General features: G+C 35.7%; 1 protein-coding gene and 1 long non-coding RNA gene across 10 annotated transcripts in view; both read right to left on the reverse strand.

Moving 5' to 3' along the window:
• The window catches only part of LOC122629874, a 198,146-nt gene that overhangs the window by 134,602 nt on the left and 37,744 nt on the right, over positions 1-25,800 (reverse strand). The window lies entirely within an intron of this gene.
• Positions 1,345-5,812, reverse strand: LOC122629875. The gene is made up of 2 exons (XR_006327361.1): positions 4,958-5,812; positions 1,345-1,580 (listed from the first exon to the last, which is right to left on the reverse strand). It is a non-coding gene; the product is annotated as an uncharacterized LOC122629875 (long non-coding RNA).

The raw sequence follows: 25,800 nt of genomic DNA on the forward strand, positions 1-25,800 counted from the left end.
ATTATTATTATTTATATATTATCATCGATGAAACGCGCAACGCATTCTGAAAGATTAATTATCTTAAGCGAATGTATTTATGCAAATGGTAACTCTTTCTAGTGATTTAAAAAAAAAGAAAAAAAAAGGAAAAAAGGAAGAATGAGAACCCACGAAGAAGTAATAATCTCGAAAGGATGAATTCGATAAGAACATCGGCTTAATCGTAAAAGATGGAGGATTTTAAGATATATTCGAGATTCAATATTCGCGAACATAGGAATATTCTACAATTCCACATTTCTTCGCCGATCGTTTTCTTCCAAGATCAAGTTTCTAAATCTCCATAATCATACAAACGTTCAGCGAATAATTTTAAAACATAATAAAGATTTTAACACGAGCGAACACTCTCGGGTCGGAAGGTAAATGAATTTTCTATAAAAAAGAAATACATTTAATTTCTTATTCAACATTGAGATATTTATTATATCGGTATTAAGTTTGAAAATTTTCATTTGACCTATTAAATCTCCTACGAAGTATTTTTCTATCTGTCATGATAGATGTTAAAATACACGTGTACTATCTCTGTCAGCCTATTCGTCTTCTCGTCATAGCATAAAAAAGTTCTTGAAAGATCGTTCCATGTGATTTTCTTGCAGTAAAGCAAACCGATAGTCTCCTTTACTATCTACATCGATTAAACTTAAAAACGATTTCGTTTTTCAACACGGTAAAGAGTATTCAATTACAAGTTTCGCAAGAAAGAAAGAAAGAAATAGTTTCGTGCTTTACTTTTTCAAATAAGTTTTATAACCTTTCGTAAGGCAACGGTCGAGACGTGTTCCTATGACCGATCGATTCTCAAGCTTTCCTTTCGAAGGAGATAAGACTTTCGAGGAAGCTTTTGAGCTTTCAAGATGTCTAACCGTGCAACGAGACTTAAACGAATTTAAATGATGACTAGGACAATTCGATCCTCTCGGATGGTCTCTCTCTTACCTCTTTTACTTTGCCAACTTTGTCTTCGATCTCATAGGAATTTCACTCGTTCTACGTTCGAAAAGTACTTCTGTGTGTGATTGTATGTAGTTAGTAACTTTTTTTTACGGACTATGTTCGACGGAGTTGTTCGAAATTGTTCGAATTCGTTTCGATGCGAGTCGATGCCAAATTTTAACTTCTTTGCTTAAACAATGCGTCTGTCTGTACTCTGTGTGTGTGTGTGTGTGTGTGTGTGTGTGTGTAGACAATTTTTTAAAATAAGAAGATATAATTTAATTAAAGGTAAAATAACCAATGTAGAAAAATATTTAAATACTTCTAACATTCTTCTACTTTGATAATAAATGAAACTTTACATTAAACTTTAATCTCATTTAATAAACATCGTGCATACATAAAGCATTAAATTGCATATACAACTGATATACTCGTTGGGTATATTAACATTAGAGTATATTTCGCGATGAAAATGATACGAGGATCACGTGCATCAACAAAAGCGACCCATTTGCTTGGAGTCTCAACGATATCTTCATAATCGCAAGTACGGTCGTCGTCTAATGGTAATGTAAGAAGACTGTATTCCTGTAAAGCTAGTTAGGAGCAGTAAGTGATAATATTATTAAATTTGTCGTAAAGCAATGTATCTAAGGACTCTCGGTAAATATCTCAAAACGAATTTATACGGATTATTATCTATAGATTTTAAAGTTATAACATTTCCATCAATCTATTGAAATGAGATTACAGATATTTCTATTATAGAATCCCTCATAGTAAAATCAGAATAATTACTATTTCATTATTCGAATTATTTAGACATTTTCTTGAATTCCTCGAAATATCTCTCAAAATGGTTTTAATTTTAATGATAATGGTACTTCACCGTTTTTGAATTAACAGAGTTAGAAAACACTTAAACATTTTTACCGATACATTTAAACTATATTATTAATCAATTCCTATTAATGGTGATTAGTAAAATCTGAATAATTGTAATTGAATTATTCAAATTTGTAATTAGTCGAATTATCCAAATATATTTCTTTCTTTGTCCGTTTAAAGTTCACCTTTTGTCTTTAACTCGATTTTCTCTTCTTACGAAGGAATCGTGTTTTTCCTTTATCTAAGAATCCGACTCTACTAATCTGCCTCTCCTCTGTGAGACACCCCCATTTTCAGAGTTGACATTACGGTATCAGTCTACCGATAAGAGCCGCATAACGTGTTTCTTTTTTGGCGCGGAAAAATCTCGAGGAGAGGCTAAGGAGGATAAAACAGGGATCGGCGAAGAGGTGGAAGGATTTCGAAGGCAAAAGAGAGAGAGAAAGAGAGAGAGGGGAGAAAGGTGAGGAGGTAGGGAGATATATAGATAGAGAGGGAGAAAGGAAAAAGAAAGGTGCAGGGTGAAAAGGAAGGAAAAAAAAGGACGATGGAAAACGAACGTCAGGAACGTAGCGAGCATGCGGTTAGAGCGAACAGGGGTGGTTTGATATGCGGCAAGATTGATTGGACGAGGGTTACTTTCGCACTTGTCTTACTCACGTCGATCGACGTTTCGCTTAAGCGTCTTCCACGAAAACTCACGATCGTTTGCAGGAGAAAGAAAGAGAGAGAGAGAGAGAGAGAGAGAGAGAGAGAGAGAGAGAGAGAGAGAGAATGAGAGAGGGGAGGGATCGACGAGAGAGAGAGAGAAAGAGAGGAGAAGGATAGACGAGAGAGAGAGAGAAAGAGAGGAGAAGGATAGACGAGAGAGAAGCAAGAAGAAGAGGAAGAAGAGTGTCAGGGACGAAGGACGTGACCAGCTATAGAAACATAGGAAGCTTTCCGAAAAATTGCCGAAGATCTTTCCTTTTCATCCGACAACGTCCGCATTCCGGCAAGCGGATCGATGCCTCGAAGGAATTCAGACATTTTGCCAATGTTATTCGATCTCTCTTCCATGTCTCGAAACGTCCGATCGGGATTACGTTGATCTGTTGTTGTCCTTGTCACGTCACAAATGGAAAAGTAAAGAGAGTAATCGTTTTGGTACAGTTTCTTCTCGAGAAAAAACAATAAGAGAATTCATTCGACACATTTTTCTTAATAAGGGAATAAAGAGATAAAGAGAGGGCTCGTTCGATGAATGCAATTTAACACTTATTTGAGAGAAATTAGTAGCTAAAGTTAACGCATGAACTGAAAAATTACACACCGTAAGCGAGTTTCTAAAGACGAAATGCTCATTAGTATGCAACCTAGTATTCGTTGAAATAAGTGTAGTTTACTTTGCCTGGATAAACAGAATTAAGGTGGCTTAAGATTTGTTAACATAAATATATAATACTGGTATATTTTCCCTCCGTCAAGCGTGACGTCATAGCTACAAGAAAGTTTGAATTGTAGTTAGAGGAAAATCGGAGAAAAAGAGAGAGAGACAGAGAAATTTGGAATTTTATATTATTAATATTTATAATATTATTAATTTCAGTTTAGTTTAGTTAGATTAATTCAGACAGTTTGACCATTTCAAGTTGATTTCTTGTGATTCTCAATTTAAAATGAAATATATCGAAAATTTGATTTTTTTATTTATTAAAGATATCATTAGAAATTTGATTGAGGCTTTTATATCAATAATGTAAAATACATGTAGTATGTGGACATATATACATATGATAATAAATTACTATACTCCGTTTAATACGTGTTAGTTAAATGAATCTTATCTATTGCTTAGACAGAATCCTGTCTTAATTCTTTGCGGTTTTGTCTATACGATAATACATAAAAGATTAATAGTTATTGTTATACTAACTACGTAATAATACAGTTTTAGCTATCTCCTGTTTCGTTGAATTAATCCGTTTGATATAAATAAATTAATAAAGATTACATCCAGAAGGAAGCAATGAAATACAAAAATAATGAGAAGGATAAAGAGTTAAAATAATAACTACAGTTTCAAAGTCCTTTCTTTTTAAAGATTTGTTTTCTTTCTCTTCCTCTTTCTTTTACTCTCTGTCTTCATGAAGCAAAGTGCAATAATAGATATTAAAGTCTACGATGATAACGAGGAGTGCCAACGAAATGCGAACACACAAATAAAAAATTGTCCACATGCTTGAGTCTCTTTCTTTGTCTTTTCTCTCTCCTTCTCCCTATTTCTCTCCTTTTTTATCATTTTCCGCTCAATGTAGTCGCACTTGCACAAGAACTCGAATTTCCACGTCGTATAGCCTAAAGGTCGCGCTCCTTCCCCGTAGAATTATTACCCACTTTTTCTCGTTTTATTATTGTCCTTCGCAACGTACAGCTTTTCATAAACGCTCGCGGTAGCTATTCGCGTAATTACTTTTTGGCGCTATGCCGTACGGTACGTATTAAAAGAAATTAAAGGAAAAGCATGCATTAAGCTAAAAGAAAAGTTAAGTGAACTCTGACTCTACGACAGCGCTCGCTTCTTTTCAAGCATTAAGCAAGTATTACCAAGTATTACCAACGAATATGTAGGTACATCTCATGCATACGCGTGCATCAGCTTTTTAATATTTCCTCTTTTAAATTCGCTCCAAGAATATAGATAAAAAGGGTACGATCCTCTTTGTGCATACATTATGTTTGATAATTAAAAAACATTAAAAGCGAACAGTACGTTATATCGAATTGAAAAACAAGAAAAAAAAAATGTTAGAAAAAATGAGAAAAATGTCAGGACTTTAGGGTAATCACGGATTTTTGCCGGAGTGGACTCGAGCTTTTACCGGTAAGAAAAAAAGGAAAGAGAAAAAAAGGAAGAAAAAAAAGGAAAAGAAGAAGGAGTGGAACTTAAACTCTTTCCATGAATACGTAAGGTTCCTCGGTTTATTGTCATAAATGGTGGAGGAAAAACCACTTCGAAAGGCAAGGGAAAACGAGGGGAAAAGGAAAGAGAAAGACTGAGGTAGAAAGAGAAAGGAACAAGAAGGAAGAAGACTCTTTTCCATACCTTGCAAGAACTCGCTGCTTTCAATCGTTGCATCCGTGCACACTCTCGTTCCTATCTTTCGTTCAGTGTGTCCTGTATATGTCTAGTACTATCATATGTGTCGTCCATGACACTCATACGTATATAAATGTATAGTATTACGTACGATGGTCCATATCTGTCCATACGCAAACGTATGCATAGCTATGTGTTTACATATCTGGTAAAGATAACCGTATAGGTATATGCGTATACATGCTTGTGTGCGAACGTGTATGTAGAAAGCAACACAAAGAAGATCGTTCTGGGCCGTCTGTTGTAAGGTTTGAGATGAATCCAAATCTAAGGGAAAATTTTATCGTATATTCAAGACGTGTTTCGAATCGTAAGTAGATCCGACGACGCAAAACGAACAATGGGATATAAGGAGGAGAGCTTCAAATGCGTATTTTGGATCGCTTGGGCAAGTATCGCTGATGAATTCCAATGATAAAAGTAAAAGATGTTCCGATGGAGCACTTATATATTCTTTTTTGAATCCGTTATATCAGCTTCCGATCGTTACTAAACGATTCACGTTGAATATTAATCGTAATAATTTTCAAAACGATTTATCAAAATATTTCGACGTAATCATTCTTTTACGAATGAGAATCAAAGACTTAATCGAATTTTCTGTTGACTTAAAAGTCATCGTAATGCGTGATGTTTTGATCTAAATTCGCAAAGCCATCGTTTTCTTTGAAGTCGGTTCTTTGAAAGTAAATAACTTAAAGAGTCTTCTGAGAGAATTAAACGAAACATCAGCTCAACGGAATAATAACGAAATCATATAAAAATAATCTTTACGTTAGTGTATTCTAATAAAGTGCTTAAATTCTCGTTCGAAGTACTATTTGCATCTAAATTTAATATTCAGATATAACTAATCTATATCTCTAATATTTATATTTAAATATTTCATTTGATACTTTACGTATCTACAGGTGAATTGTAGTATCGTGTATTTAAGAATCGTGCTGATTTTGTTTTTTCCTTTTTTTATCTGGACTCGTATCATTTTCGTCGCTATCTGTTTTTCCTATTTATACACATGTAAAAAATGTATATTAGAATCCTGTTCTCGTTATACGATGACGATAATAATTATCGTAAAAATTCTATTAGTTTCTCTTACCTCTCTTATACTATCTCTCGGTCGTTTTATCGAAATATCTTCGAACGAATTCAGGTCACCCCGCGAAGCACGTAAATCCCAAGAAAGAGCGTAGGAGAGCGGCAATTACGATTATATTTCTCGATTCGCATTAAATTTACAAGGTTGACGATTTATAAGCGAGTAAGAAAGATCACGTTTGAGAGAATAACTAACGTAGAAAATTGCTTAAAGAATATAGATATATACAAGATGTAACGAACGTACATACGTACGTACGTAGGTACGTAAGCGTAATAAAAAAACTCGGTCACGCGCGAAGAAAGCTCCGTATATTTGAAATCCACTGAATTGGGAATTTACGAGGGGAAAAAAAAGAGCATGACGCATACACGTTTAGGTGTCAAAAAATATTGAATTTCGTTATAACTTTTTACTTCTACCAAATTGAACGTTTCTATGTGAAAGTGTACCTATTACATATAGCATATATCCTTTCGAACGTATTATTCGTTGAAATTTATTCGTGTACTTTTCAAAAAGGCTTCGAACGTTTTAAAAAAAATGTAATCGAATTCTATAAACGAAATTAATGAATTAAGCTCAATGAACTAACACTTGAAAAGTAAAAGTCGATCTTAACTAGCAATTGAAATTATTTATTTAAATTATTACGTGATCTCAAAACTCTTCAACTTTTTTACATTGCATTTAATTAAACGCTATCTATGCTTAATGCACATATTTAGATTACATATGTATCTACATATATGTATACTTTATACATTTGTCATCAAGTGAACATTGAAACGCTTTTGGTGTTTCAATATGATTAAATATTTTGTTAGTAGAGTGTTAATCATCTTTCAAATAATGTAGGAATCATGTTTGTTGCAAAGTACATTCTTTAATTTGCTCTTTTCCTAAGTATAATATAATATCCATATAAAGATACATAATATATATATGTATATACATACACACACACATACATACATATATATCTACTTACGTGTAAACTTCATTTGAGATTTGCGTTGACACCTCTTCTACCTTGCATTCAACTTTGTTCGTTCATGAATCTACAACACTGACTTTTTATTCGGGATTCCATCGTTTCAAATTTTACATTCGCCAGAGTACCGTGGTAGTAACTTATGCGGCTAATATAAACTCAAAGGGAGATTACTCAGAACCGTGTAATGCTTTTGCCTGTATAACATTCACGAGCCACTCGAGAGTTAAAAACGTACCTCTGAATTTACTTTCGTCAGAGAAAGAGAAAGAGAGAGAAAGAGAGAGAGAGAAGAAAAGAGAGAGAAGACAAAAATAAATTACAAAAGAACAAGTTGCTACCGAGGTTATACGAAAGAACATTACCAAAAACAAAAGTATTTACAATAAAAATTAGGAATTGTACGTTTCTTGTATATACTTGAATCAAAAAATTAATATTTTTATAGAACTTGTACGAAAAACATAGTTGGATTTCTCTATAAATAATTATAATATATACTATCTCATTAATTACTTGCCAAAACTTTATAAGATTATATTATAAAAGCTTTTAAGTATATTTGATTTGTGAATACACTAATTCGATATTATTCTTCCTAAACGAATCTACAAAATAATTAAAATGTTCATATGAAAATAAGTTTCGATAGTAATCGGATAATTCGTTTGAAATTACGAACAGCACAACTTCACGAGACATACATATGTTATTAACTTTTACGTCCAAAATTAAATGCATAATATCTTACATCGCACTTCTAATATTAAAACTGATTTTTTACAAAACTAAGAATTCTGATTTATATTGTTTTGTTTGTCCATCAGAGATATATTAGTGTATAATTTGAGAACTACATAGCACATATAGAAAATTAATAGGTATTATACTATCATCACTTCGAGGCAAACGATGTTAGCGTATTTCGTTGAAACACCTTCGCTGCTATTGTAATATGAGTAGAAAGAGAAAGAGAGAGAGATAGAGATAGAGATAGAGATAGAAATAGAGAAAGAGAGAGAGAGAGAGAGAGAGAGAGAGAGAGAAAATGCTTACGCACAGACGCTATGAGGCGAACATGGTCATCGAGCTCTTTCATCATCGATTACGTCGAACAACATGACAGTCGAATACGATCGACCAAATCGTAACGCACACGAAGCTTCGATGCCAAGACAAATATGGAAGATGGATTTAATAGATGGTATTATATGTACATATGGAGCCGAGTAGGCCGTATTCAAATGCTGACTTTATAATCGTTTCGCTGTGAGTACCACCTAAATAATCCGCTAACTCGGCAGGTGTTGCCAATGTGATAACGGATCGATCGGCAACTTTGCGTGAAATATTACATCGACGGTCGACCGTTTTAGAATAAATACTTTGAGCTCAATCGACCATGGTTAGTATCTATAGCCTTCTCGCATGTTTCCATTTGTAACGTAACGTTTGCCTCTCGGTATGTTTTCGTGTCGTTATTGATACAATAATTTATATATTTGAAAAATACGAAATGGTTACTTACGTATTAATGTATGAAATCCCGTCTTATGGTAAGATGAATAATAAATAAATTATTCTCGACGAAACCTTGATTTTTCCTTTGCTATTTTACTTTTACTAACACTTCAAAGATATCAAGATCTTTATGCGAAGAGAGACGAGACGAGACTGACTTCCCTTCGTTTTACGTAGTTGATACATTCTCGGCTTATACAAAGGATATTGCGACGACCTCAAAGTATTACTTACGTCTCATAATATTTATGAAAGAAGGAGAGAAAGAAAGAAAGAACTAGAGGGGGATAAGTACGACGTAAACACGGCTTGTCCGATAGCGAGTATGTTTTTGCGTATTACGGAGAAACAAAAAATACGGAGAAGTATGACTCATCTTAAACTCGCCTTTAAGAACATCCCATTTTCTTTTAATATGAATTATTAACATATGATATAAATTATTTTCTTTCTATATATTTTTTTTGCTGTTTAGGATTGATACCGTTAAAATAGATTCGTTCTCTTTCTCGTCATGATGTAAAATAGCCCGTCACCGTCGAAACGACGGACTTCTCCAACGACATTCGAGAAAAGTTTACATAGTAACCATTTTACGAAAACGATAACCGCTTGCACGCTAGCGACAACTGTTCGCGATATCGCGATAGCTGACAGTCTTTTTACCACTCTCTAACAAAATCCTCGTGAAAACAAGAGCACAACGCACTTGACAGTACCTCCCTGCTCGGAGTTTCGTAAACACGTTGGTTGTTTTCCTCGCGTGGACTCGACAGCTTGAGACCGTGAAAAGCAGTGGCGTAACAACTCCCCGAAAGTTCGCATTATTTTTACAAAATAAAGATTTTTCTTTTATCGAAGAGAAAAAAAAAATGTAGACACATTCCCTCCCCTTGAACGAATTTTAGATAGGAAAATGAAAAATAACTTGGTATAACGTTGGCTCAGAAGAAAATAGTAAAGGAGAGTCTCGATCGATAATACAATTAAAATATTAAAAATATGAATCCTATATATACGACGCAAAGAGTTAAATCGAGCGAGCTATCATATTTGAACAATCTTAGAAATAACTTAGGAAAACGTCGATAGTATTACGGCTACGTCTATGGATAGTAGAAACGAAGAAGTGGTAGCAATTTCCTGCACGACGTATGCCATTCTAACGGAACAACGATCGAAACCATAAGATCTCCACGAAGTGCCGAAAGAGTAATGTACCGACGTAGTCTCTTAGTCCCTCTTGTCTACGATCGGTGCCATTCTTCGTCGAAACAACAGCACTTTACTATCACCAACAGGATCACCATCATCCTATTCGTAACGAGTTCTGTTCGCTTGAGAAAACTAAACACGCTCGATTCGGAAAAAGATCGAAATATTAACGTCCTAGACAGGCTCAGGTTTGGTGATCGAAAAAACATAGACATTTACGGCCTATCAAAACGTAGCGTACACAGGTACTTGACCTCTTGATCCATCGAGATATATAAACGTATATATATATACATACATATATATATATATATATTCTTTCTGTGAGTAGAATTTCATAAGAGTGCCGTGATGATAACTCGTCTAGCCATAACGTGTTGTATAAATAGTATTTCCAGCTTTCGAATGGAACTTTCAATGGCTTCTGCAAACGTGAGGTGCATAAATGAAATTCGATTTATTTATTTATCGATGAGCAAAAGCGAGATTTAACTCAAAGAACATGATTAATGTAAGAAGAGATATAGTACATATCTCTATCTATACCTTCGATATCCAACTCCGATACTGATAGAAAATGAAATAGTCGTTTTTCTAAAAAATTCATTTCATGTCGTCCGAAGCGAAAGCGAGCGAATCATTTGAATTCAATAACGAATCCGAGCAATTGCGATATAAAATACGCAATAGCGACGTACCAGTCCGATCGAGTACACCTGCTGATATTACATGCGAAACGCGTACAGATCAATGCACGCATTATGCGTATGCAAATTATCATCTACCGCTATTAGATTAATTAAGCATAATTACTGTCATGTGTTGGCACGCGAGGCATTCTAATGGCCGTGCGACAAAGCTTTTCCCTCTAGCGCTCTACTTTCCATCGAATTTTCGATGTTCGCATTCCGTTAAATAATCCCATGTGGACTTTATCATTATGCATTATAGCTTTTCTCGTTCTCCGAAACGTCGTTATTATATCATTGTGCGTTCAAAATAGAAAGAGCCTTTATGTCGATTAAGGAACATCGGACGTATAATAATCAGGCTTGTTTTGCTCTTCTAACTCGTTAAACATGTTGTTGGGGAAGACATTCGCGACGTGTGACACGCCACGTGCGTTGTTGCATGCAACGAAACAAGCTCGAACACGTATGCTTCTAAACTTCTCATACTAGGTGAGAATTCATGTCACACAATATCGTTCCACAGTCTATGCACTGTTACGAAGAGAGGCAGAATATCGGTATGGTTCTATCGGCGTGCTTTAAAAATAATCCTACAGACTCACTGGTATGGAATCTACTCGTAACTTTCGCCGATTGTATCACACGATAGAAACCTTTATGGATGAGGATTTTTCAAAACAAAAAAGAAAAGAAAGAAATAAAAAAGAAAAAACTATACATTTCTATGAAGAAACATATTTTGTTACGAGTACTATGATAGATTGTTTAATGGAAAAAAGTAATTCGATGGAATTTGGTGATTAACAAAATGAAGCTGATGATTAATGATGAGTGGAAGATAATCAAATTATTCGAATTACTTTAGAAATTTTTGAGCAGATTCGAGGATCAACGAGACGACACCGTGATCTATCTATCGTCTGATCGCAAGATCACTTTAAACATATAATTAAGAGAAAATATAATGTAAAAGCAATCATTTGGTGAACTACGTTTGTAAGATAGTTTATTTCTTTATAATGAACAGAGAAGTCATTATTTTTAAGATATTAATTTTAATTTTTAATAAAACCTTTTTCGATTCACTTGACTTACTTTTTAATATTATAAGTAATATTTCTCATTACAATTCTTTCTCTTTCCTTTTTCTCATCGTTACATCATTCTATCATAGTTTTATAAACTTATTCGATATCTCTACCGCATTACTCCTCGTATGTCTAAAAAGAAAAAAAAAAAACGTAGTAAAATATTTTTCACGAAAGCACGAAGAAAGATGACACCGCGTTTATCATGATAAGACGCTACCGAATGGCAAGATAAAAGAGTTTCGACACTCCATAATTGCGAAGTTGTCGGAGATATGAATTTTCAGAACGAAAGTGGCCCGATCACCATCGTTGGATCGGTCGTCACCTTCTCATAGTACTTCAAGATCTTTCTTTTTCTTATTATCCTCTTTTCTTATTCCCTTTCTCCTTCTCTCACTCTCTCTCTCTCGCTTTCTCTCTTCCACCCTCTCTCTTCCTCTCTCACTCAAGAGGCAACGAGGCGAATTATTGGCGCGGTACACCGTCTTCGATCGGAAGCAATTCCAATTTTCTGCCTGCCTGATCTGGCCCACTCTACTGCCCCTTTCCACTTCCACCATTTCCCACGATCGTCAATATCAACTATATATATTCGAGCCGTTAACGATATATCATCCCTCACGTTGATAATTATTCAAAAGTTTGTACTATCTTCTTCCTTCTTCTCTCTCTCTCTCTCTCTCTCTCTCTCTCTCTATCTATCTATCTATCTATCTATCTATCTATCTCTCTATCTATCTATCTATCTCTCTTTCTCACTTTTTCTTATCTTATCTTCGTTCGAGCGAAATAGGACGACGTGGTCGACGTAGTCGATGATACTCGAGAGAAAAAGAGAAAAAGAAAGAAAGAGAGAGGAGTTCGAGAGACGGAATATTTGCTTTCAGGGACGACGACTCGAAAGGGTAGAGGAACGATAGAGAAAGAAGAGTAGTAGGAGGAACTATGGATGAGAGCCGTGGACAAGCGGATCGTTCGATCGGGATATCGGGACTGCTCGGTAATTTTTCACGGGGGATCTAACGACAGAGTCGATTTTTCAAGCCGACTGTAAAACCGAATTTCTAACGCCTAGCGGCACTTGCTCGTCCTATCACCCTCCGTCCTTTCTATCTCTCTCTTTCTCTCTCTTCTCTCCCTTTCTCTTTTTATATCTATCTATCTATCTATCTATCTGTCTATCTCACACACCCGTTTCATGCCATCAGCAAGCATCACCCTTCTTCCGTCAAGCCTTTCCACGCTTAACCAAAGGAGGATCAAGACGCGCGACGTAGCAATCGGCTCTTTAAACTTTTCGACATTTCTCGATGTTCTCCATCATTCTTTTTCCCATCCTTTTCCAACCACTTTCAAACTTCTTTGGATAAGTGAAAGCAACGCGACGACCGATCCATTGATTTATGCCGATTTGTTCGCGATTCCGTCCAAGTTTATGCATAAATTTCATGCTGATTTCTCGAATTTACAAAGATCCGAGAACTCTTCAGACCTATATTCTTTTCACTCCTTTCTTGTGTCTTAATGAACGAGAACGGTCGATTGTTGAGTAGTGGAAAAAAAAAACACATATTTCAGCATTTCTTTAACGATTGTGGTAACGACCATCTGTAACGATAAAAGAAAGAAGAAAAAAGGAAAAGAGATCTTCCTAATCACTCTTTCTTTTTCTTGGCTTAATAATCGAGTAAAAGAATCGAGTATTTAAAATCGTGTGCATAATTAATCCGATCTGTTGTTTCAATAGTTTGGATAAACACATTGAGAAAGAAAAAGAAAGGGAGAGAATGAGAGAAATAAAGAAGAAAGTACACGCGGAGTCTCGTTACGGATAACTAGTTCCAATAACGGGCTCGTTAATCAAGCCGCACTTTCCGGCAAACGGACGGATGTGCGACTTCCGTTTCGTCCGGTTCTCCGTTTCTCTTTCTCTCTGTTTTTTTTTTATCGCAGCTTTTTGTTTTACCCGTTCACAGACAGACGCACGTGGATATGAAAAAAACGAAAAAAAAAAAGAAAAAATTTGTGAATATATACATACGAATGAAAAGAGAATAGACAAAGAGAAAGGAGATATAATAATTGTTCATTTTCGAAAACGGTAGATAGTGTTTTAAACTTTTTAAATATGTTCAAAAAAATGTATAATAGATTGAATACGTATAATACGTAAGAAAGTTTATTAATAGATAAGAGAAGTGTCATTACCTCTCTTCGATATTGATTTTTACGTTTTAAAATTCTTTTTATATTCATTGAAATTATTTAAAACGCTTTAATGTGTCGACGTTCACGAAATTAGAAATTGTAAAAATAGTACGAAAATTGATTTAAATATTAAATTACGCAAATCTTTAAAAATGTCTTTCAACCGAAACCCTTACTTTAAGAAAATCAAAGTGTTCGCTTTCGAAATTTATTCCACGTCTTCGATAAAATCTATACTTTCGATCTTCCTTATATAAAATTTCCTCAAAAAGTACTTTTGACTTTAATCGATTCCACTTCGTTGAATTCTTCGAATTCTACGTTGATCCTTTAAATTTCTTAAGTTTTATGAATGGAAGTTAATAATAGTCTTTCACGTTGGACTGCTATTACAGTAGATCCGATATCAACGAGCAGAGACAAGAGAGTTATTTATCCGGTACTTGACTGAAATGCGGAGAAAATGAAAAGGTCCAAGAAAGAGACAAAACCGAGGCGACGACGCTATGAACCAACCTTCTCGGGTTCTATAAGGAGAGCAATTAAAAGGAATTCCTTCGATCTTCAGTCTTGCGCGAATAACGGCGAAAGAAAAGCACGTTGCTCGGTCAAGAGCCTCAAAATAAATTCTTCTGCTTCATAAAACTATGAGGCAATGTAAGCGAAAATAAATGATATTATATATATACATACATACACAGATAGCTATGTACATATAAACGACAGAACAAACGTTTTATACTCAAATATACATATATCTGTCTTACTGGATTTCCGATTTTTCCAGAGAAGTTTATAAATGTTTACCTCACCGAAAGAAAACTTGTCATTGAAAAATTCAAGGCAGTACATGAGAAAGGAGATTCGATTTATCCAGTAAGATTCAACTATAATACCTAATATCATTTTCGGAAAGAGTTAAAGAATGCATAAGCAAGATTCCGACAGTAATACATATTTATTCCGATATAAAATATATTTATTCCGTAATAAAAACGATATATCTCTCTATCACGTTTTATTCAAAAACCAGAAAAAAAAGAAAAGAAAAGAAAAGAAAAGGAAAGGAAAGGAAAAAGGATAAAAAGAGCACATATTTGTTATTCGAGAAAAGAAATTTATCTTAATGACTCTTTTGTCCTTCGTAAGAAAAAGAACTGTTCGAGTGGCCCCTCGACATCTTTCATATAAAATTCGTGCTGCAGGGCACTCGAGGAATTATCGCGCTAAATTAAAGACTTCGATTATTCTCGTCGCGTCTCGGACGAGTAAAAAGGAGGAAAACGTGGATGGAAGAAGGACGTGGCTTGAAAATTTAAAGGAAGTAACGAACTACCTTCGTGAGGGGCACAAGCTTGTACGAATCGTGCGAGAAGGCAAAGCGTACGGACGTACTAGATGGGTGCTTTGCTTTTCGAGGAGTGATGTTCAATTAATTATTAACGACCGGATTTAACTTTGATCTGTAAACATACACAGTACACAGGTATATTCTAATACGTTATCACTCGACACTCGAACAAATGGAAATGCAAGAAAATTTGAAAATCAGTGTATCAAGAGTAACCTCTAAAGCTAGCATGCTCGTTTACTATTATATTATCGTTGGAACGGTCGGAATTGATCGAAGAAATCATTTTTCATGCGACTCGAATACTTGTGATCGCTTTGCCCGCACATTACCTCCTACGTCATCGTCATTATTATTAACTATCGTACCTAGCCAAGCTCGACACGCGTTGTTGGACCTTTCGGCAGAAATCACGCGAAACGAGTATCAATCAAGCAAGAGCCTATCTGTTCCAACGTTCTGACGGTCTTTTGACTAATACGAATACATTTACGTCCTACGTAAAACCTTATTCGCGATGCCAGGAAATTCAAATAAAAATTTATTTAAATAAAAAGAACAAAAGCAAGGAGAAAGAACGATTCTAACAATTTTTTGCCCTTCTTTCTTTCGATACGTCTCACGTGAACGTTCGAGTTACACGCATTTTGTTTCACGTTTCTAGCCTCTTGTTGAAGCTTTTAAAATGAGCGTTGTCAAATTAAGAGGAAAAAAGAAAGAAAGGCACTAAACGATCTTATCTCCTCATCGTCCAACAGTACAATCTTCCAGATAAGAATCTGTGATTCTGTAATTAGCGCAAGCGACCCAGTGGCCTGCCTTAAATTCACGCGAGAATGGGCTGATTGGAATCGCAAGAAGAGAATGTAGTATTACTTTTTAATGTTCTACTCTCGGCTATTATTTTTACGTGATCGTTTCTCTCATAATGATCCACTAAAGTACGATGTTGATCTTTCTACCTAGAGATATCGTAATATCTTTCGGTGATTCTCACGAAGTAAAACTATCAGCGTAATTCTTTAAAGAAAATATAATTAAATAAATATCTACTTATATACATATACACTACCTCAATCTCCTTTAGATAAATCTAATCTTGAAAGTGTACAATTCTTCTTATCGCTTACGATCCACCTCCTCATTGATCGTTTGCTCGCGCTCTTTACACGGATTGCAATCGATGCCATTGCGAATAGAATTTCTAGGTATCTTCGGTTGTATCTTCGAGCACGACCCCAAATTCTATTTTGTGCGCCATTTGGCACGTTCGCTTTTACAATTCTACCTTAAAGTCCGTAAATAGCTGCTTTACCCTGCAGCATTCTCTTTGATTCTAAGTTAACCAGCTTTAATCCACTTCTGTTTAAACCAATAATGCACTTTGCTGTAATGACAATGATAGCGTTTGTCTGCATTACATTGAGACAACGCGTTACATCGAATCAAACGTCAATACTATTCTATTAGTGGATAAATGGTAATCAAATTTATTTCGAGAATTTTTATCTATAAGAAGATGATTGCTAAAATCGACCGAACTTTATCGCAAAACTTCATTTGGAATTTTATTAACAGGAAACGATGTACCTGACAACTCGTGTGCTTTATCGAAAATTAAACAATAAGAATATTTATTTATTTAAAATTTTATCGTCGAACATAATTTTCTTAATCGATTATAATCGACTGATACTGTCGATGCTTTATCGCGAATTGGACCACTCGGATTGTAAGCAACGTGGAAAATGAACTTGTTAGAAGTGTTAGAGAGGTAAACTATATAAATGTAAGTAACGAGATATGAACACGAGGGCTTCGCTATGACGATATACCTACCCCATGAGAGGTCACACCTCTCGGCACCAAGTTAACGAGCTTCTGGTCTAGTTCCGGTTACACCGAAGACGTCGTGGTTTCGAGTCATAGCTTCCTGACGTAACGGACCGTATCGTCCTCATGACGACACTTTAAACAGAAGAGAACAGTTCGCTCGAATAATTCCATGAGTAGTCCTCCGAATTCCATGAGTAGTTCGCCCGAAAAAGCATTTCAAATCTGTTATTCCGGTACACTCGCCATCAAAAATTTATTTAAAACGATTTAATCGAGACGGGATAATTGAATAGATACGTGAAAAAAAAGGGTGAGGAGAAAGCTCCTTTATATATTCTCAAAATTAAATCAAACGAGAAAATAGAGATTTATATGCGTGAATAAACGAATGTTCGAGAAAAAAAAATACTAAAATGTTTGCATCATATATCGGCGAAAACACAAAACGAAGTTTTCTCTTTCTCTATTCGTACAGATATTTAAAATCTTTTGCTTGCCGGAAATACGCGTCGATGATCTGCCAAAAAAAATAATCAATCCAATCGATTGAGGTTTATTCGCTTATCGGATTTCGTTTTTACGCTCCCAAACAACGAGCAAGAGAAAAAGAGAGAGAGAGAGAGAGAGAGAGAGAGAGAGAGAAAGAGGAAGAAAAAAAGTATTCGAAACTCTTTTATCGTAGCAATTGTTTCGAGAACTTTAGTAAAAAATGTTTTAAACGAACTAAAAATACACAAAGTAATGGTCGACAGATTCGAATCATAGAAGGATAGCTGTTTCATCGACGCGCGAACACGACGCTTCTACTCTTTGCATAATAAGGCATGCAAACTATGTGGAAATTACAGTCTGGCATGTCGAGTCACCATTTCGTGTATACGCACGACGATTAGACGGCGGCAGCCTCTAATTAAAATCGCATCAAGTGCAGTTGTTGTGTAAAGAAGCTGAAGGGAAGCACTGTGCGTGTGTCTGAGTGTTTATAAGAAGAGAAAGAGAGTGAAATGGAAGAAGGTAGAGTGCGAGGGAAAGTAAATTTTACTTTTTCCTTCTTCTTTTTTCGCGTTACACCGATCGCGTATGTACTTAATAGAAAATTAATTCGATAGCCTTTTCGTACTAATGACTTTCGTTGCATTCTCTCTGATCCAAGTTTATATGAAAACCGATATATTTACTTATAATTAACAGGCCTTTTTTAAGCTTGTCAATGTTTTCATAAATTTGTACAAAAGTTGAAAGATAAAATCGAATTCGCTGATTTGCCTATAACACATTAAAAGTATTTAATTTAAGAACGAAAGAAACAAAAATATTAGCGGGTAATGAAATTTTTCAGAAAGAAAATAAACATAAAAGTTAAATATGTAAGAATACTCGGTAGAACATTGATCGAACAAGTGTTAATCTCGTAAAAAATAAAAACGACTTTCAAAGTTGTCGATACTGAACCAGCATGTGACTGTTAGGCCCCGTATTTCTGAAACTACAGGGGAAACAACTAAGATTTACGGAAGACCGAGTACAGATTGTGAACTGAATTCAAAGCAAACGGAAACAGACTCCGACCGTGTTGGAACTTGACTACTTTCTAAGCACAGCTGTCTTCAACCGGACCTTCTAAAATTTGTCCTTTTGTATTCCAACGAACGAACGAACGTAGTGTTACGTGTTACGTAAGTTATGAATTGTTAAATAAAATTATTGTTAAGTAAAAATAGGTGTAATTAAATCTGATTTAATTCTCGATTTATTTCCCTCTTTCTCTTTTTCTTTATTCCTATCTTTGAGAAACAATTTATAAGAACAGTTTAAAAAGTTCCCACATTCGTATTTTTAAGCTTCCAGCATGTATCGTCTATTTTCGCATCGAGATAAATGTTACAGCACGTAGTACGTGTCTCCTTATCCTTTTATTTTCTTTTCTCTCATGCAGTAAAAAAAGAAGAAAAAAAGAAAAAAAAAACAGGAAGATTTAGTTGATCTTCTCGATGTACAACGCGTTACCCAGACGAGAAAGTGGTCTGCGTTCTTTAACGACTTTCGCAAACTTCGAACAAAGTGCATGGTCGCACTAACCACGCCGCTCGTGTTTTTCATCGTATACAGATATATAACCACGGAAAGAAACGAAGTTGTTGTTGTTGCACCTTAACAAGGTTCAACGAGTTAAATCATTGACGCAATGAGACAGATACATTTCAATACTACGGAGCAACATTCATTTTTTTTCATCTTCAATAAAGAATATTTTGATTCTATGATAGAACATATAATTTCAATTCTCTGTGATCCAATTCTTTCTACTGTCTACATCAAAATATTATATATATATATATATATATATATATATATAATATATATATATGGATACAATACATTTGTAAGACCCGCTTGACTGTGTAATTTACAGAAATAGACAGAAATAATATTTTTCGTGCGATCTTTAATTGAATCGACTTTGAATTATTCATCCGACAATCCTCAACGAATAAAACTCCTCTAATGAACGTGACCCATCAGCGGCTTGTGATCCATACTTTTTCTCTAAAAATATCTCTACTTTATTCAAGAAAACAAAAATATATGTATGTATGTAACTTATAGTTATACTAAGCAAATAACAATCTTTTCAATCGTAATTTCATGACCGAGAAATGAAATCAAACTTCAACAATACGTATAAATATATGAATATGTAACTTTAACATTATATGACGTTATAAAGAATTAACAAGAGCACAATATGTAATGTAAAAATAATAAAGTAATGGATATGTATTAATAAAGTTGTTTTACAAATGAAATGAGAGCATATCAATTACTAGCATTTTTTTATTTTCCTTCCATCCCTTTATCTGCGATTTTGATGTTTAAGAAGGATATTTAATTTTACTTTTACATAAAATAATTTTGCTCGGCGATTGAATTTCAAAAAATTAAACGAATTAAACGTATCATTACTTGTGTAACTAGTTTTTCCACATGAAGCAAATAATAATGTTTGCAAAAGAAAAATAAATTTTGGATTGTGCCGTTTCTCTTACTGCATTAAAAGCACGATACCTTTCTCTGTAATACGATTATCTACTGTAATTACAATTATGATGATTATGATCATAACGACGTTATCCTGAACGCAAGAGGAAGCAGTTAATGGCCATACGCTTAATTGAAACGCGTCAATGATTTTTGTTGTCCGAGTCGGATGAACCGAACGTCAGGTCGATTTTCATGATCGCAAACGATATATACACACGCATATATTATATATATATATGTATGTATGTATATATATATGTATGTATGTATGTATGTATATATATGTAGAGAGAAAGAGAAGGATAGGAAGAAAAAGGGAGGAAACGATCAAAAAACGCGATGAATCGAATTTCTAGGCACAGTGAATCTCTCTCTTTCTCTCTTGTTTTTTTTATTCGCTTTTATTTCATTATCGTTGCTAACGACGATCCGTCACTGTCATCTGCTTCGAAGAGCGTGACGATCGTCGACGAAACACAGTAGCGAAACCACTTGTCTCTCTCCCTCTTTTTCTCTCTCCCTCCCCTCTCTCTCTCTCTCTCTCTCTCTCTCTCTCTCTCAACTCTACTCGCTCTCTAAAAAAATCCTCTTTTAGCATTATACGACGCGTGGAACGAGAGAACGCTATCGAGAAGGGCGATCGTTATTCGAACTACTCGAAACAGCCATGAAACGGGAGTGACGAAATGATCGACGTTAAAGGTAAAAGTTGAAAAGTTGCGCGTTAAAAAATTCAAACCTAACCATCGTCTTTCTACGAAAAAGGTAAGGAAAAAGAGCTACGACTCGGTCCGTCCTCGAACCACATAATTTTCTCTGGGAAACGCTTCCACTTTTGCGGTCTACGTAACACGGTTGCTTTATTCACCGAGCGTAAGTAAAATACAGCCTGTGAAGTAGTTACAGGCTGTTACGCATAGACTACCACTTAGATGCAGTGAACGAAACGGTATCTCTCTAACGCATAGCATCGACTTTTACATTTTTAAACAAAAGTATTACCCTGTATATCATGAACATAAAGGATGTTCCTCAAGGGTATAAGATTTTAGGATGGCAGTGAATATACAAGTGTTTAACGTGAAATGACTATCATTTTAACAACGAGACGAATAAATAGCACGTAACTTTTGAAACTTGCGTCTTTTATCTTTTCCTAAATCGGAAAGTAAAAAAAAAATTTGGAAAATCTCAGGAAGTAAATAGAAAAGATAGATAGGTAACGAGTAAGGATTTTACCACCTAGAAAGGAAAAGAATGAGAAGAGAAAAAAATATCACGAGGAAACCCATAAGTTAATTTATAATGCATCTCGCAATTAAACTCGCTCAGGAAATTCAGGACCGTTTGTTATGACGTGAATTTGGCGAGCGAGCTTTCGACATAGTGCTCACTCGAAAGTTCTTGACACAACAGTAACTTTAAAGTCAGTTTACAATTAGTGCTTAAGTCGAAGCTTTGCTTCCTCTCTGTCTCCTGCACTCTCTCTCGTTCTCTATCTCGATCTTCCTTTATCTCTCTTCGTCCTTTAACTTCTCTTTCTGCTTCATCTACTCCTAGATCTCCGGTTTAACTAGTTGAGTATTTTCACTTAATAGTTTCCAATTTCAAAAAAAAAAAAGAAAAAGAAAAGGAGAAAAGTTTTCCTCATAAAATATACCGTTAAGGAAACGAAAACGAATAAAGACCATCGAAGATATTTTCGAATTTGGTGGAACAAAAGAAGCTCATTTATGGTGAATACGGAACGGCTTCATCATGGTGCAGCATCTTGATAAACGAACGAATCGCACGCGTAGCTCTCGCTCGCTTCTCCGGATGCAGAAGGATCACGAGATTTCTTCGACGATACGTGCTCGAACGTTTCCACCAAATGGTTCCATTAATCATCATTTGTCGAAGCTACCATAGAGCTCTGCGAGCTCTTATCAGACTCTCGATTAATCGTGAGTGTACTATTCCGGGATGGATAAAGCTTAGCGATGAGTTTACAAGATTCCCTAAAAGAAAAAGGATTCTTTTTACGCTGTTACTATCTTCTCTGACGTTTCTATTCCTTACCCCGTTCCTTCGATATGAATTCTTCACGTGTTTCAAGAAAAAAAAAAGAAGAAGAAAAAGAGCAAAAAAAAAAGAAACGAAAATTGAAACAGTTCTCTATCGAAAGCTTCAAAATCTATATAATTCTACAGAAGATTACATAAAGCTCCGAAATAATTGCACCGATCAATACAACTTTAATTATTGCAATTGTTATATTTTGAACGAGCTTCGACCAGCAGAATAAACAATCCAGCGGTGCTTGATTCGACCGACTCCCACGCATATATAACGAGTTTGATCATTAGAAACACATTATCATTCCTTGCACTCTGCGGTGAAATAATCAGTGATAGTATATGAAACTTCGTAATTACTCGTTATTATAAAGCACGATTATTATATTATTTCACGCGAATATTATTCGATACTCAGATTACTCGGTGTTTATATCGAAAAGAGAAATGATATCAATTTCAGGTAGTAGAATCTATTTTTATTTTAATCTTCATTTTTATCTTTCATTGCGCGATATGACAAAATAAAATACGATTCAAACTTCTTATATCTCTCCAAATAGGAAAGCGATTGGTAAAACAAATTTGATTAAATTAGTTCGATCGCGATTGTCTCGATGATTCCATTCAATTATTATAATATTATTATTATGATCGTTTCAAATGAATTGTTGCTAATAGAATTGATATTCGAGAATGTAGGATATCGAACTAATGCACGGATCGTGGAAAATAAAAATAGGACGAATAAAAACATAAATAAATCAACTCTACTTTCCATATGTACTATTCGACCATTGATCATAGAATTCAAGGTTATTCGAGTCGGATAAGAAATAGAAACGATAATTCTACAACATGCGATTTTTATTTATGCTTGTACTAAGTTAATCTATTTCTACTCGAAACTTTCTTGATAGTTCGAGGATAACGTTAAATCTTTGGAGAATGAATCAGCACGGAATCGTGACACTTGATTCAACGAAAGAACTATTAGAAGGGAAATAGCAAAGAGGAAGAGAGTTCGTCGACGTGCAGAAATCGTCTCTATAACGGTGAATTTAACATAAGAGAGAAAAGAAGCATGAAGAATGGAAAGAAGAAAAGAGAATCTGCCGTGTACGTAAGTAGGTACGTATACTATATAGAGAAACGAGAAAAGAGCCTCGAAAAGGTCGGGTGGTAGTTGAAAATCACTCAGGCAGACGCTCGAGTGTCCCGTGAGACAATCCTCTCGATGACGATGAATCAAAGCACCCCCGTAAAACAATAGGCTGCACGACGGGAGACGAAGATAGATAGAGAAAGAGAAGGAGTGGGAGAAAGCAAGAACCAGACGTCGGGTGTTAGAAAAAGGGCAGATTCGAGGGTTCCCAGGAAGTCGAAAAGAAGAGAGAGGACAGAGGATCTCGAGAAAGACCTCTGGAGTGTCATGCAAGATGACACACGCTAATACGACCTACGCACGCATTGTTCGACTACTCTGCAAGACTTTCAGACTTCTTCTCCTCTATCCGACAGCTGCCACTTAGCGGAGCACACGCAATGGAGAATAATTTTAGAAGCCGAGACCTTAGAGACGATAGAATTCAAAATGACAAAAACAAAGCCAATGATCGAATAAAGCTTTATTGATGAGTACGTGCCAAAGAATTTTCTTGTTTCGAGGAAGGACATAAAAGCTTGAGTAAGCAAGTATCGACGTAGCGAACGTGATCGATATCATCCTTTAATCCTTTTCACTTGCGGAAATGCACGTACAATCCGACAAGCATTGAGATCAACAAATTATAATACGTCCTTTGACGTACCTAGCTGAGAGACATTGGCTTTGTCTGTCGTAACCTATTCGCGGTTTCGAAACATTCTACAATCTCGTAATCAAACAGAGCTTATTTGCGTTGCCGTTAGGCATTGACCGTGTCATGTTGGAAAGATGAATAAGAAGATACGAGTAGATGCGAGTAGATGTGACTCGAGTGTTTGGTTCCAGATGACGATGTGTTGGGACGGTGTTAAAAAGGTGCGAGCAAACAATGCTCACTCGAGGACACGCACGATGGCGTCGGAAGAGGAGTTCCTACGAGTGGAACGTGCGGAGGCATGCGAAAGGAGTCGACTGTCGCGACGAATCGAAAGCACGGTCGTAACGTCCAAGTGGGTGGATATGTAAAACGAAGTGTCCGGAAAGGGAGACAAGCGGTAAAAGACTGAGCCGAGCTAGTGCTCGTAAAGTTGCCACGCTGAAAGAGGACCGGAAGGAGGATGAGGAGTAGGATGAGAACTCTCACAGCACGAGACACCAACACCACTAAACAGTGAACGCAACCGAAAGGGTGCTGTGTAGTTGGTATGCGAATGTTACCTTCCACCCTAAGCTCTTGTATCCATCACGCTAGTTTAAACCGGTCTCTCTCACACATACAAGCGCGCGTACATACATACAGAGATGGTTCGTGGCCCACGGTAGGCCAGAACGAAAGACGGATGCGAGCCACATCTCGTCGGTGTGCCACCGACTGACGCGCACCAGCATCTGACCTCTTGATCCTTCCTGGAAATTCGCATTCTTGCATGAGGGCAAATTTGTGCGATAGGATACTTGATTAGACTGATACAAACTGATATAATCGACTTTACGATACTATTTAGCAATAATTTCAAGTAATACGAATTGTTTAAATGTTACGGCTAAATTCATGGAGAAAATGGATACGAGAGGAACAGTGATCAACATAATTATTCGGACAAACAAGGTCAAGCTTGGGTCAAGTAGAGTAAATCTGTTAGAGTTAATCTTTTTATAGTCGACTTCTTTTCTTCTTCGAGTATTATTTAAACGGAAGTGAAATCGAAACTCGTGAGAGTTATTGTCGTCGATTTGTATCGTTTAACCTATCGATAAAGAATAGATGGTTGACCAGCGCCAACGCTAAGTAGATTCTCGAGGTTCAATAAACTAGCGAACTTGAAAAGTTTCGACGTTTCTCCTTCTTATCCTACTCCTTTTTCTTTATTTCTATCGACTTCTACTCGTTTCTTCGACACCTTCTCCGACTTGTTCGTCTTCCAAGCATTTCTTTACGCCACTATACAGGGTGTTCGTAAATATTCGTCACGATTATTCATCTATTTCCGATAATCTAATATAGAAATGTTACATTTTTTCGTTATATTATCGCTAAAAAAAGAAAATTCAAATTGCATAAATTTTTGTAAAATTCAAGAGTGCTGAAAATTTGTTTTATAAACTAAGTGTTGATTAGTATTTTGATCGTAACATTTTTACGTTGGATCGTTGGAAATGTATGGAAAAATTACGATGATCGTTACGAAGAACACCTTGTATAATACGTGCGTATCTTTTCACGTTGTCATTCGTAGAGGTTTACATACTATGCATGTATATTCGACTTCTACAAATGCACGTCTCTGTCTCAAGGAAATCGATCGGGAGGGAACTCTCGTGTTTCTCATTCTAAGTCGGAGAGTTTCTCGCGGAGCGTTTATATTGCGAATAGGAGAGTCTGTACTGCTCTTTCCTAGCAAGAACCATTGCGAGTTCTCTCCTTGCGATATTTCGAGACTTCTGACGCCCCTTCGATATCGTCTGGAACACGACGCGAGAACATCCGTAATATTTATGCTCGTCTCGTCTACTCCGTTTCACTGATACTCTT

Source organism: Vespula pensylvanica, chromosome 6 (assembly GCF_014466175.1).
Source record: "Vespula pensylvanica isolate Volc-1 chromosome 6, ASM1446617v1, whole genome shotgun sequence".
Taxonomy (NCBI): Eukaryota; Metazoa; Arthropoda; class Insecta; order Hymenoptera; family Vespidae; genus Vespula; species Vespula pensylvanica.